This window comes from Meles meles, chromosome 4, assembly GCF_922984935.1.
Source record: "Meles meles chromosome 4, mMelMel3.1 paternal haplotype, whole genome shotgun sequence".
Taxonomy (NCBI): domain Eukaryota; kingdom Metazoa; phylum Chordata; class Mammalia; order Carnivora; family Mustelidae; genus Meles; species Meles meles.
This window is the reverse complement of record NC_060069.1, coordinates 120,224,029-120,239,074: the sequence shown is the minus strand read 5'-3', so window position 1 is coordinate 120,239,074 and position 15,046 is coordinate 120,224,029. Positions and strand designations below refer to the sequence as shown.

Here is a 15,046-nt window from a genome sequence, read left to right as displayed (position 1 = left end):
AGCCACCCAAGCACCCCAAGAATAGAATATTTTATCATTAATAGTGATTTATCCAATATTTATCCACATCAGAACATATTTGAAACACTCAAAATATATTGTAAAGTGAAAAAATTAATTCATATGAAGATGTGTATTTTAAGATACCATTTTATTCAACCTCTATCAATAGTTATGTCTAGAGAGATGTCTCAATAGATAAATATATGACACACTTATCTTTTCTGAAAATAGGCACCATTATTTTATAAACGCACTTACCTTTATTGAGGGGAACTGATACAATATATTACATGTGCATTTGTAATGTTGAAATTTTGCCATGTTTATGTCATATGTAAATAAAGGGTATTCAAAATGTCTGCCATAAAGTGACAATTTTACAAGAAGTTCTTACAAGTCAGTGGTATATGTTACATGGGCATCTGGGGAAAAGTTATTTAACAAATTAATTCATTGATAAAGAAAAACATATGTCCCTAAAATAAGAAGAGTTGAATCTTCACAATCAGTGAAATGTGACTTGCCTATAATTTTGTCATCTCTAATTTTTGCAAAACATTTAAAAATAATCTGATAGAGAATATGAGAAAAATGTTACTAAGATGAAAAGTGGTGCTTAATGGCAACACATATATCAACATTTAGTTGGTAGGAGACAGTGTAATTAATCATTGGTATAGAGTTTTAGCAAATTTATGTGAGTTCTAAGAATCTGTTTAATGATACTCTGCCATTTATCATGAGAAATGTATTTATTCTGTTTTTATTTTCCTTCAATTCAATATTAATAAATATGTTGATTGAATTTCTAAGGATGATGTCTTTGAGTCAGGATTTTTGATCCAGAGACAATAGCCCCAATTAGAGCCCAAAAGGGTCATCGAGAGTAACTGGAATGAAATTCATGATAGCTTTGATGACATGAGCCTCTCTGAGTCCCTTCTCAGTGGTATCTATGCCTATGGTTCTGGAAGCCTTCTGCCATCCAGCAGCAAGCCATTCTTCTTTGTATCAAGGGTTATGATGTAATCACTCAAGCCCAATCTGGGACTGTAAAAAAAAGCTACTTTTCCATGATGATTCTATAACAGATTGAATTGGATCTAAAGGCTACACAGGCCTTGGTCCTACCACCCAATAGAGAGTTGGCTCAGGACATACAAAAGGTAGTCATGGCCTTAGACGATTACATGGGTGTCTCTTGCCTTGCCTGCCTTGGGGGAACCAATGTAGTTGCTGAGGTGCAGAAGCTCAACCCCATTCATATTCTGGTCAAAAAAGAGGAGTTGACCCTGGGGGAGGATATCTGCCAGTTCTATGTCAACGTGGAATGAGAGGAGTGGAAGCTGGACACACTGTGTGACTTCTATAAAACTCTGATCATCACTCAGGCAGTCATATTCTTCAACAATTGAGGAAAGGTTGATTGGCTCACTGAAAAGATGCACACATGCGACTTCAACATGTTCACCATGTACAGAGATACAGACCAAATGGATCAAGATGTTACCATGAGGGAGTTCTGCTCTGGCTCTAGCAGAGTATTGATTACACATAGACTGCCAGAGTCATTGATGTACAGCATGTTTTTGTCATCAACTATGACCTTCCCACGAACAGGAAAACTATATCCACAGAATCAGTCTTTGTGGAAAGATATGGCTATAAGGGTGTGGCTATTAACATGGTGGCAGAAAAAGACAAGAGGACTCTTCAAGACGTTGAGACCTTCTACAACATCTTTTTTTTTTTTTTTTTAAGATTTTATTTATTTATTTGACAGACAGAGAGGCAGGCAGAGAGAGAGAGGAGGAAGCAGGCTCCCTGCTGAGCAGAGAACCCGATGCGGGGCTCGATCCCAGGACCCTGGGATCATGACCTGAGCCGAAGGCAGAGGCTTTAACCCACTGAGCCACCCAGGCGCCCCCTACAACATCTTTTTTGAGGAGGTTCTTATCAGTGTTGCTGATTTCATTTGAGTGGCTGTCTTGGTATCTAGTCCTACCCAGGGTTCAGTCTGTAGAAGGCTGAGGAGGAGCAGGAGAGGGGAGGGGAGGGAGCCAAGGGATGGATATCTTATTATTATTATTTTTTCTTTTTCTTTGATGTCACATTTTGAGGCAAAAAAAAAATTATTGTCATTTTTATTATGTAGGCTATACTTAGCAATATAAATAGCAAAATTTTAATACATTAATAAATTAATAATAATTATTATTAATAATAAATAAAAATAATTGATAAATTAAAAGAAAATAGCACACTTGGCATCAAAAGCAGTATTGGTTGAAGTTTATCTATTGCATATATTATAAATAATTTCAGAATGACCTCATAGAATTTGTTCCCTTTTTTTTCCCCATTTTCTTGGGTGTGTGTTTGCAAAATGTATTTTATTTTTTAGAAGATTTATTTATTTGAGAGAGCGAGGAAGTGAGCATGAGTAGGAAGGGCAGAGGGAGAGGTAGAGAGAATCCAAGCAGACTTTGCACTGAGCATTGAGCCCCACATGGGGCTTCATCTTACAACACTGAGATCATGAACTAAGCCAAAACCAAGAGTCAGATGCTTAGCCAACTGAACAACCCAGGTGCCCCTAACAAAATCTATTTTAAAAAGAAACCCATATTAGTTTTCATTTGTCCAGAATGATGGATGCAGATTATCATTTACAGTCATTTTCTATTTTTTACTGAAGTATAATGATATATAATATCCTATTAGTTTATGTCAATAGTATATCATAGTAAGTCAATATTTTTATCCATGATGAAATGATCTCCATAAGCCTAGTTTCCAACTGTCACCATACAGTTATTATACTATTATTGACTGTATCCCCTATGCTATATATAATATCCCTATGATCTATTTATTTTAAAACTGGAAGTTTATACTCTTTTTTTTTTCACTTTTTAAAATTTCTTTTCAGCGTAACAGTATTCATTGTTTTTGCACCACACCCAGTGCTCTGTGCAATACGTGCCCTCCCTATTACCCACCACCTGGTTCCCCAACCTCCCACCCCCCGCCCCTTCAAAACCCTCTGGTTGTTTTTCAGAGTCCATAGTCTCTCATGGTTCATCTCCCCCTCTAATTTCCCTCAACTCCCTTCTCCTCTCCATCTCCTCACGTCCTCCATGTTCTTTGTTATGCTCCACAAATAAGTGAAACCATATGATACTTGACTCTCTCTGCTTGACTTATTTCACTCAGCATAATCTCTTCCAGTTCCATCCATGTTGCTAAAAAAGTTGGGTATTCATCCTTTCTGATGGAAGCATAATACTCCATTGTGTATATGGACCACATCTTCCTTACCCATTCGTCCGTTGAAGGGCATCTTGGTTCTTTCCACAGTTTGGCGACCGTGGCCATTGCTGCAATAAACAGACACATAGACCAGTGGAACAGAGTAGAGAGTCTAGATATGAACCCTCAACTCTATGGTCAAATAGTCTTCGACAAAACAGGAAAAAATATACAATGGAAAAAAGACAGTCTCTTCAATAAATGGTGCTTGGAAAACTGGACAGCTATATGTAGAAGAATGAAACTCAACCATTCTCTTACACCGTACACAAAGATAAACTCGAAATGGATAAAAGACCTCAACGTGAGACATGTTCTCCTAGAGGAAAACATAGGAAGTTTATACTCTTAATCCTCTTTACCTATTTGCCCATCCCCCAACTTTTGGTAACCACCAGTTTCCTATGTCTATGAGGACATTTCTGTCTTGTTTATTTTTAAACTCCACATACAACTGAAATCACAGTATTTGTCTTTCTCTGACTTATTTCACTTAGCATAAATATCCTCACGTCTATCCATGTTGTCTCAAATGTCAGAACCTCTTCTTTTTTTATTTTATAGCTAACTAATACTTTATTCTATACACAAGCGCGCGCACACACACACACACACACACACACACACACCCCACATCTTGCCTATCCATTTGTCTAGTGATGCACATTTAGGTTACTTCCATGTCTTGGGTATTGTAAATAATGCTGCTATGAACACAGGGTGCATACGCCTTTTTGGATTGGTGTTTTTATTTCCTTTTTATAAGTGCTTAGAAGTGGAATTGCTGGATTGTGTGTTAGCTTTATTTTTAATTTTTTGAGAAACTTCCGTACTGTTTTCCACAGTAGCTGAATCAATTTACACTGCTACAAATAGCATATGAGGTTTTTCTTTTCTCCACATTTTTGCCAGCACTTACTTTTTGTCATTTTGATAATAGTCAATCTGAGAGGGGAGAGAGGGTATCTCACTGTGATTTTGATTTGCATTTCCTTGATTATTAGTGTTATTGAGAATTTTTTCATGTGCCTGTTGGCCATCTGTATGGTTACTTTGAAAAAGTATCTATTCAAATTTTATCCCCATTTTTTAAAATCAGGTTGTTTGTTTTTTGATATGAAGCTGTGCAAGTTCTTTATATATTTTGGATATTAACCCCTTATTGGATGTATGATTTGCAAATATCTTCTCCCATTCAATAGTTCGTCTTTTCATTTTGTTGTTTCCTTCTCTGTGCAAAAGCTTTGTAGTTTGATGTAATACATTTTTTTATGTTAACTTTTGTTAAATAGTTAAATACTAGGTCCAAAAAGTAGTGCTCACACGGGTGTTAAAAAGTTTACTGCCTATGTTTTCTTCTAAGAGTTTTATGGTTTCAGATCTTATGTTCAAGTCTTTAATCCATTTTGAATTTATGTTTTACAGTTATAAATAGTGGTCCAGTTTGATTCTTTGCACATAGCTATCCAGTTTTCCCAGTACTATTTATAGAAGAGACTATCTTTACCCCACTAAATATTCTTGTATCCTTTATCATAGATTAATTGGTCATGTATATGAGGGTTTATTTCCAGGCTCTTTATTCCATTGATTTATGTGTCTGTTTTTGTGCTAGTCCCACACTGCTTTGATTTCTATAGCTTTGAATTGCAGCTTGAAATCAGAGAGCACTATCCATATAGCTTTGGTGGGTTATTTTGTTTGGTTTGGTTTTTTTGTTTGTTTTTGTTTTTCCCCAAAATTGCTTTAGCTATTTGGTATCTTTTCTGGTTCCACACACATTTTAGGATACTTTTTCTTTGTTCTGTAAAAAATGCCATTAGTATTTTGATGGTAATTGTATTGAATCTGTAGATTGCTTTCAGAAGTATACACATATTAATATTATTTCTTCCAATGCATGAGCACAGTGTATCTTTCCATTTATTTGTGTAGTCAACATCTCTCATCAAGATCATCTAGTTTTCAACGTACAGGTATACCTCATATTATTGTACTTTTCTTTATTGCACTTCAGAGATACTGTATTTAGTACAATTGAAGGTTTGTGGCAATCCTGCATTAAGCAGGTCTATTGGTGCCATTTTTCCAGTAGTATAAGCTCACTATGTGACTCTATGTCATACTTTGACAATTCTCACAATTTATCAAAAAATTTTAATATGATTACCTTTGTTATGGTGATCCATGATTAGTAATTACCACTCCCTGAAAGGTGAAATTATGGTTAGCATTTCTGGACAACAAAGTATTTTTAATTAAGGTATATGCATTGTTTTTTTAGACATAAAGCTATTGCACACTTAATAGCTTACAGCATAGTGTAAACATAAATTTTTCATGCAGTGGAAAAGCAAATTGCTTATTTTATTCACTTTATTTCAATATCCATTTAATCATAGTGGTTTGGAATTAAACCCTTGATATCTCTGGGGTATATCTGTAGAGTTCCACCTCCTTGGCTATATTTTTTCCAAGGTATTGAATTCTTTTTGATGAAATTGTAAATGGGATTGTTTTCAAAATTTTTCTTGCTCATAGCTCATTGTTACTATATAGAAATGCAACCAATTTCTGCATGTTAAGTTTATATGTTGCCACTCTAATGAATTCAGTTATTAGTCGTAACAGTTTTTGATAGACTGTTTATGATCTTATATATATAATACAATGTTATGTCCAAATAGTGAGAGTTTTATTTTTTACTTTCTAATTTCGATGTCTTTAAATTTTTCTTGTCTGTTTGCTGTGCCTAGGACTTCCCATCCTATGTTGAATACAGGTGGCAAGACTGGGCGTCCTTGTCTTTTTCATGATCTTAGAGGAAAACTTTTTAGGTTTTTTACCATTAAATATGATGGTCTCTGTGGGTTTTTCATTCATAGCCTTTATTATATTGAGGTATGTTCATTTTCTACCCACTTTGTTGATGGTTTTTATCATAAATGCATGTTGAATCTTGTCAAATGTTTTTTTCTGTACTTAAAGAGATCATCATGTGATTTTTATCATCCAGTCTGGTATTGAGAGGTCTCTAGAGTATGCTGTGCCAGGATCACATTGGTAGGTTGGCTCTAGCTGATGTGAACTAGGAGTCCCTGGCTTGCTGGGGCAGCCCTCAAAACCTGGCTAGAATATCTGGACCCTGCTCCTGTCTACACTATTAAAGTGGAAGGGAAACATTAAAAAAGAAAAAAAATGATGCTTGCTGGAGCCTTTGACCCTGGAGAGAGTTCCAGCTGTTCCTGATCTGTTTGGCAGACACTCTAGAATTAGTAAAATGATTTCCTTTATTTATGGTTCAGTTGCCCTTTAAAACACTTTTTTTTTTTTCCCTCTTGTGACTGAGTGTGGGCAAGTCTGTGCACAGGCCCCTCAGTGATATCCTTCCCTACTGCAGGTCATAACATTGGGGGTGGAGGTGCCATCACTACCATGTCTTCATCTCTCCTATCTTTTTTGGTGTGTACCCTCTGTTGTTGGTTATGCAAAAGTTGTTTAGTCAACATCAGCTCTTCTTCAGGAGAAATTCCTCTGTCTATGGGTATAGATTTAGTGTGTCTGTGGAGGGATTGAGTTCAGAGTTTTCTTATGCTACCATCTTGGACAGCCTCCTACCCACAGTCATTTTCTATTGACATTTTCAATGGGAATTAAGCAACTAAACTTAGTCTAAACTTAATCACAAAGTAGGGAGTTTCATTTATGCTTTGATAGTAGTTACACTAAACATAAGTATGTCTTTGACCTCCCCTGTAAATTTATATTAAGAAATAATACATCTCTGTAACTATATAAGTTCTCCATTTACTATAAAACATTTACACATGTTGTAACTCATTATTCTGCCAGTCATCATATTATGGAAAAATAAAACATTTTATTATCACCAATAGGTATGGAAGGTGTTTTGCATAATATTTTAAATGTACATTTTCAACAACCTAAAAAATATTTATTTATTTAACAAATTATTCTATTAAGGAGTCAGGCAAATTTCAGTTACAAACATTAAACAAATATTAAACATTAATAATTATAAAAATTACTATAAAATAAACTTAATCAGCACACTGTTATCATGTTACTTTGTTACAGTCATTTACTTAAATGTAAAAATGACAAAAATGACCCTTATGTTTCTTTTTTTATTTAAAATTCTCTAGATGTTTGCTGGAAAGACTATTATGGTACTGAATATAGTCCAAGTCCTACTATCTACAAATTTGATATATGTGTGCATATTATTATTATATAATTTTTAATCTCCATTTGCTTTCAAAGAAAAGAAAATATTAATATATACCTTATTTTTTAACTGTGAGAAGACCAGCTGAGAATTAAGTAAGAAGATACTATATATGTTATGAAATACCATGTGAATGTCAATTATTATTTGATATGTAACAGTGTATTTTTTATATTTTTTCTTTCATTCTGTCTCTGATATTCTCCTGTTATCCTAAATTTTATCTACCTAAACTGTCCGTTTATCTTTGTATGAATGCTGGGATATTTGTTTCTTTCTTTTAGACATTGTAAAGAAAGCCCGATGTTGGTTATTGGAAAGAAACAAATAACCTTTCCCCTATTGTTCTGAAGAAAGGATTCACAACAGCCATAGTCTGTTTCAAAGGGGAAAAAACACTTTATTGATATTATAAAAATCTAATAGAAACAGAAGAGGGAAATCTACACAGAGATGAGGCAAAAGTAATCAGTAAAGGGGAATAAGACAGGATTACATCAAATTGGGTACTTAAAACATCCAGCCTCATTAGCTGGGGAAGCCCCATGGAGAGAGCCAGGCTGGACTCCTACTTGAGAGGTCTGGGTGGAACATCCTTCCCTTAGGGAGACTTCCAACTGACCATCCCCATAAGGGCCGTGTTTATAAGGCAGATGATGGGGTCTGAAGTTAAACATTTATTTGTCCTCATGCAGCTTGGATGAAGCTGCATTTCTGTGTTGTCAGGTCTTTACATTTTCAAGGTGCCCGGGGTAGGTGTGTTTGCCTCCTCTCCTGGATTCCACTGTAGGAGGGGCAGTGGGCCAGGCCACTCTGGTGAAGGAGGGGATGCAAGGCCAGATTTACAGCACTTGGTGTCCAGAACAGAAGGGCCAGTTCTGATCTGGAGGTCAGCTAACATCAAGTAACCAGACTCTGAGATTGCTTATGCACCACAAGTCTTACAAACAACATTCTTTAACCTGCCTGCATATGTACAGATCCATGTGGTCAGTTATGCAGGACAAATCACAGAAACCTCCATCTATACAATATACCTATGTACATATAAATCAAAACCAAAAAGTCTATGGCAAAGATTTGTTGAATTTGTTTATTTCTTCTTGGTGGGGGTGGGGGTAGTTTGTGTGTGTGTGTGTGTGTGCGCGTGCATGTGTTTTACCCCTAGCAATAGACACAGAGTTTAATAAATGGTAACTGCTTCATAAATACTGTACTGATTGGAAACATATAAACCTATATGAGCCTTGTTTAAAACCCAAGTATATGTGCATGGCTGTATAAATTACCATTAAAAAGTGCAAATTACTGTTAACATTTATTGAGCACTTATTGCATGTCATAACTTTTTCTAAGAATTTGTTACGGGTAGTCAGTATTAGAGTCAAAATTTAAATCTGGGCATTTTGGCTCAGAATCAATTCCTAACCACCACACAATGCTGTTCTCTAACATTAATATAGATTTTGTGAGACTATGCTATTCTGTTAAGAAACACTTTTTAATGGATGAGTTTTATTCTACATTTTAAAGAAAATAAGAATAAGAAACTGAATCTGGTTTGTGAGTCATCTCTGGGGTTTGTGAGGGTAATTTTTACAAAGGCATAGGGAAAGCATATCCATTTATTTGAAGATAAGATGAGTATTCATGAGGGGGACAGATGATGTAGAATCTAGAAAAAGAATAAGTTCAAACTTGATTTTTAAAAATTATAGTTATCTTAAAGAAAAATTTCTATAAACTTTCTACTAGGAGAAATGTTTGTGGTATGAGGAATGTTGAAATTGAATTTTATGTAAAATTCTTCTGACCTGTGTAATATTAGACACATTTCTTAACACCATAGACCCTCAATTACCTCATTTATCAAATAAGACTAAAAATAAATCCTTGATTCATGATTATCTGAGGATTAACTAAGAAAAGGAACATAAAATGTATAATTAAATGATAAACACTAATGTAAATAACAATAATCTTGATTAAAAAAAAATCTTATGTTGGTGTCCCAGGATGGTAACAGAATAAGATGTCCTAAATAAATGAATGAATGAATAAATGAATTTATTGGTTCATTCATTCATTTATCCATTCTTTCCAAAATAATACATTTTCAAGAAGACCATATTTATATTGTTTGTTATGTAACAATTCCAAGTTGAGTTGCTTAGGCCAGTGAGAAAACTCTCTGTGTATTAGAGCACTTAGTCAGGGATCTAAGTTCCTTCTATTATATGGCTCCAGCATTCCATAGATTCTTCTTACTAACTGTGAGCGAGCTTCCAGGAAGGAGAAAGAAAGTTCATGAAAAGTACACACCTGTTCTGTTAAGAGCCCTGAACCAATAGGAGTTCAGAGCATTTCTACTCACTTTCAACTGAATAGAATTAATCACATAACTCACTATATGCTTAAGTGTGCAACCATGATTCTATTATGATTTAAAAAAAAAAAAGATGGCATAGTGATTTTTGTTAAAATCTGGCAGTCTGGGAAAAAGCTGAGCAATAAATTAAAATCACTTTAAACAAATTCTGACCCTGTATAGAACAAATTTGATTCATTTCCTACCTTTCCTATTTCACCAAGTCTATATACCTAAAGTTATTGTTTTAGTGAAAGCATTTAAAATTGTAACTTAGCAAATGCAAGAGACAATCAACCTACTTTTTTTTTTTTTTTTTTTTAGCAAAGGTGGGTTGAATGAAGAGAATGACATTAAGGAAAATGATTTAAATAGTCTAACACAAAAATTCTATTTTAACTATCATTACTAATCTCATTTAAACCAACCAAGCAACAAAGGCATTTCACAAAGCAAAGAGCCAATGAAATCTGTCTTTTTCACTTGGTTTATTTTCCTTCATAGTTGTCACAGCATGGTATCCTGAACCCAAAAGCGGAACTCTCAGAAAGAAGTGGTCAAATAATGGCCATTCAATAGAATGTATTTAATCAGGCATACCAAAGCCTTTGGGTTATCTCTTATTTTAGCAACAGTCTGTGCAGTTTCAGACCTACTCAGATGCACCTTGAGCTGCATATCTGTTGATCCAATCTTGTACCATATCTTGTTCTGATTTTTGCCTCACAACGTAACCTGGAAGCACAGGAAAGTCAGTGGGAGCAAGGACACGTCATACACTGGCAACAGAAGCTGGTGGACAAATACTTTGGCTTCAGTCCTTAAGATGGAAGATTTCTGTGTTTAAGAGACCCCACAACAACAAGTCTAATACAACCTTATGTTGGTGTCTCCTCTTAACTTGTCTCACCCTCCTTCATCCATGTGTGCTTCTTAGAATCACTTTCTAGATAAAATATCAGTATATAATTCTTTTCCTAAGGCTCTCCTTTTGGAAAAACCTGTCATGATATTCATCATTTATTTATTGAGAATTAATTGTATTTTTAAAATCTTCTCCTTCCTTTGGAAAAGGTATTTATATTTAATAAAAGAAAATGAAAGATACATTATCTACATCTATCCATATCATTCATATATATATATATATATTTCACACACATTTATCATTATCTTATCTTCTCTACTGTGGAAATAATGAATTAAATGAATTATTAGGCACTTGACTTATAAGAGCTTTATAATGGGAATTTCCATTCCATTCCATATCCCATACCAACAGGTGACTGTGTTTTTCTAATGAATGAGTTTAGAATGAGTTTTGTAATGAATGAGTTCATTAGAATGTTTTTCTAATGAGTTTTTCTAATCAATTATTTGCTTTTGACCTTTTTTTTTTCATTTTTTTTTTGAGTGAGAGAGACTAGTAAAAAAAAAGAGAATAAAAGACATCTGTCCATTTTAATCATCTTACTTTTCTAGAGTCATTTTTATCTGTATACCAGAATTCACAGCAATAGCAATGTAATAAGAGAAAAATATCATGCTAAAGATAAGAGTTAAGGTGAGAGATTAAAGAACAAGATCAATATATCAAATGTTGAAAGTTGGTATTTCTGGTAGACACTAAACCCTATAAAGATGAACAGTGTGTGGTGACAAATCTAATTAACACGTATAGAAACATATTCTATTCATTTCAGTGTGCTTGTCATATCCAAGGTGAGGATGTTGTCAAAAGGGAATTATTTTCAAGTTCGTATTTCTCTATTAGATTTTTGCAAAACACAACATGAATTTTCACAAAAAAATAGATCGGTTTCCCTTTCAATTCACTATTCCTGGAGTGTCTTAGCAGGAATGGTGTCTATTTTCATAGCAAAACCAATTTCTGCTTTATGAATCACTTGTCTACATTATAAACCCTGCTAAACTGTGAAAGAAGAATTACTTGTGGACAGAAAATATTGAGCTGTAAATTATTTTGCTCTCCTTTTACCTAAATTTAGTGTTCCATAGTCTTATGTTTCACATCTTATTGCATTATTCCTGTCTCTATTTTGACAAATCAAACATGCTATAACTTTGTTACAATAACACTAAATTAGCAGCTCTGTGCACATACAAATGTGTGCACACACACACACAAACACACTATATACTCAAATATTTGTAAATCAGTAAATCACTGGCTTTGCTTTTTCTTAGAAGCATTAGGTAGAATAACACAAGACCATGAAAAACATCTATACTCTTGAAAAAAAACCTAAAATATTTTTAGGAACAGGCAAATTAACTGGGACATCTACCAAATTCTTATATACTTAAGCTTTTGCACCAGTGTTGCATTTGGTTGTCTTTATGGTCTAAATATAAAATTATCTGACAGTGATATATTTTCTACAAAATCCTGTAATCCATCAATGATCCTAAAACTGCATATTGCATTAACAATTACTATTTTCACTACTTAAATGTTCATTTCAATATTATGCTTTCAAGCAAGCATATGAGTGAGAGGAATAACAGCTTTGCATTCATGGTGAATGTAAATGGGTTTGCTAAATGGACTTTCTGAAGCAGGTGTTCCTGAACAAGGAATAACTTTCAGAGACTTTTAGCTGCTCTCAGCATTGTGGATATATTACAATGTAAGCAAGAGCTATTTTCTTTTTTCATTCCCTCTAAATATGGAAACAACTCCCTTATTCTTGAGCTTCTATTGGTTCAATAGATGAAACAGAAAAAGACAATTGCCTTTAAGCCATTTCACTTCTGAGTCTTGTTCTCTGCATCCTAACTAGTACTTGTTAGCTATCAGTTTGATTTTTACTTTTTATTTTTTTATTTTAGCCAATCTAATAGGTATGTAATTGTGGTTTTAATTCACATCTTTCTAGTGACTCATTTTGAGCATCCTGTCATGTGTTTACTTGCAAACTGCATACATTTTTGATGAAGTGTTTATTTAAAATTTTTGTTCATTTTTCTTTTGGGTTGTATGGGTTTTTTAATGGCTTGACATTCCTTTATATATTCTGAAATTCCTTTATATATTCTAAATATGAGTAATTTTTAAATTATTTCAAATATATTCTGTTAATGTGCAGCTTGATTTTTATTCTCACTGTTATCAAAGAGCAAAATGTTTAACTTTATATAAAGTTCAATTTTTATATTTTTCTCATATAAACTATGCTTTTTTAAAATCTAAAACCTGTTGCCTAACCTGTTTATAGTTTTATTCCTCTAAGCTTTCAATAAAAGTTTGTAGTTTTATATTTTATGTTATATATGCGATCTTGTTTTGCATATGATTATGTAAAAAGTCATTGTTTCAGCACCATTTCATCATAAGACTACTCTTTCTCTTTTCACGTTGAAGTACATTTGAAGTTCATCAAAGCAAATTGCTACATAAATTTAAAGAAAACAAGCAAACAAACAAAAACCTACTTTCTCTAGCCAAAAGACCATGAAAGGGGGAGGTTAATAAGATCAAACATTTAAAAAAAAATTACCAGTTTACTCTAGCCAAACACCATTGAAACACAGTGGTCCATACAGACCAGAAAAAGCTACAATGGGAAGCCTGGACATTCACCCTCATGAGGCTGCAGTGAGGTCTAAGTAGGAAACCAAGACTTACCAGCACCTGATGATAAGATGTTTCTTCTGGTGGTGATAAGTCTTTCCTTCCCCCATGCTGCAGTGTCATTGGAGACCACATAAGTAGCCTAGATATCCACCCCAAAGGTGCAGGAGAAAAGTTTCCCTACCCTTCTATGCTGGATGATGTCAGACAAGGCCTCGTGGATGCTTAGAACTTCCAAAATTACCTGATAATAAATATCAACAAGCCACTCTAAATATAGTATCGGTAGAGACTATGTAAGAAATTAAGACTTCTGCCCCAGCCAAGAAATTATGAGGGAACTCCACCTTGGTTTCATCTAAGGACACCCGGCAAGAATGAAGCAGTCCTCCTTCCCTTGCTAGAGTAAAGTCAGAGAAAGATAGTTAAAATGAGGGGCACCTGGGTGGCTCAGTGGTTTAAGCTGCTGCCTTCAGCTCAGGTCATGATCTCGGGGTCCTGGGATCGAGTCCCGCGTCGGGCTCTCTGCTTGGCGGGGAGCCTGCTTCCTCCTCTCTCTCTCTCTCTCTCTGCCTGCCTCTCTGTCTACTTGTGATCTCTATCTGTCAAATAAATAAATAAAAATCTTTAAAAAAAAAAAAAGATAGTTAAAATGAAGATTTAAAGACTCTCATAGCATAACATGAAAGTGTCCAGCTTTCCATAGAAAATCACTCACCCCATCAAGAGCCAAGAAAATTTCAAACTAAATGAGAAAATTTAAAAAGATAATCAACTGATGCCAACACCAAGATGGCAAAGATGCCAAAATTAACCCAACAAATATTTAAAACCCCCATGCTAAAAATGTTTCAGTGTGAACATGCTTCCATTGTGAACATGCTTGAAAAAAAATTTAAAAAATAATAGAATCTTAACAAAGAAAAAGAATGTTTCAATATAGAAATAGAAATAAAAGACAATCAAATAGAAAATTTAGAACTGAAATATATAATATCCAAATAAAAAGCTTTGTAGACAGGCACAATAGCATATAGACAGAACAACAACAAAAAAATCAGTAAATGAAAAAGACAACAAAATTATACAATATGAACAAGGGAGATAAATGGAAAGATAACAGAAGATTTAATATTTATGTTCTTAGAGTTCAGAAGTAGAGGCAAAAGAGATTGAGACTGCAAAAGTACTTGGATATAATGGCTAATAACTTCAAAATTTTGTCAAAAGACATAAAACTACTGATTCGAGAAACTGAAAGAACTACAAACAGTTTAAACACAAAGTAATCTATGACAAAATACATTACTTAACTAAGGACAAAAAAATTTCATGACAACAGCCAGAGAAAAATGACACAGTACCTATAAGCAGAAATTCTATTTGACTGACAGATTTCTCACTAGAAACTATGGAAGCCAGAGCCAGCAGCACAATACTTTTCAGATACTAAAAGAACTGTCAATCCAGAATCTTATATCCAGTGAAAATACTCTTTGGGAAATGAAGGGAAGTCATA

The 15,046-nt window shown here is 34.2% G+C and overlaps 1 pseudogene; it reads left to right on the top strand.

Annotated features, from left to right (window-relative positions):
- Positions 1 to 1,175: 1,175 nt before the first annotated feature.
- LOC123940770 overlaps positions 1,176 to 15,046 on the top strand; it is a 28,890-nt pseudogene continuing 15,019 nt past the window's right edge.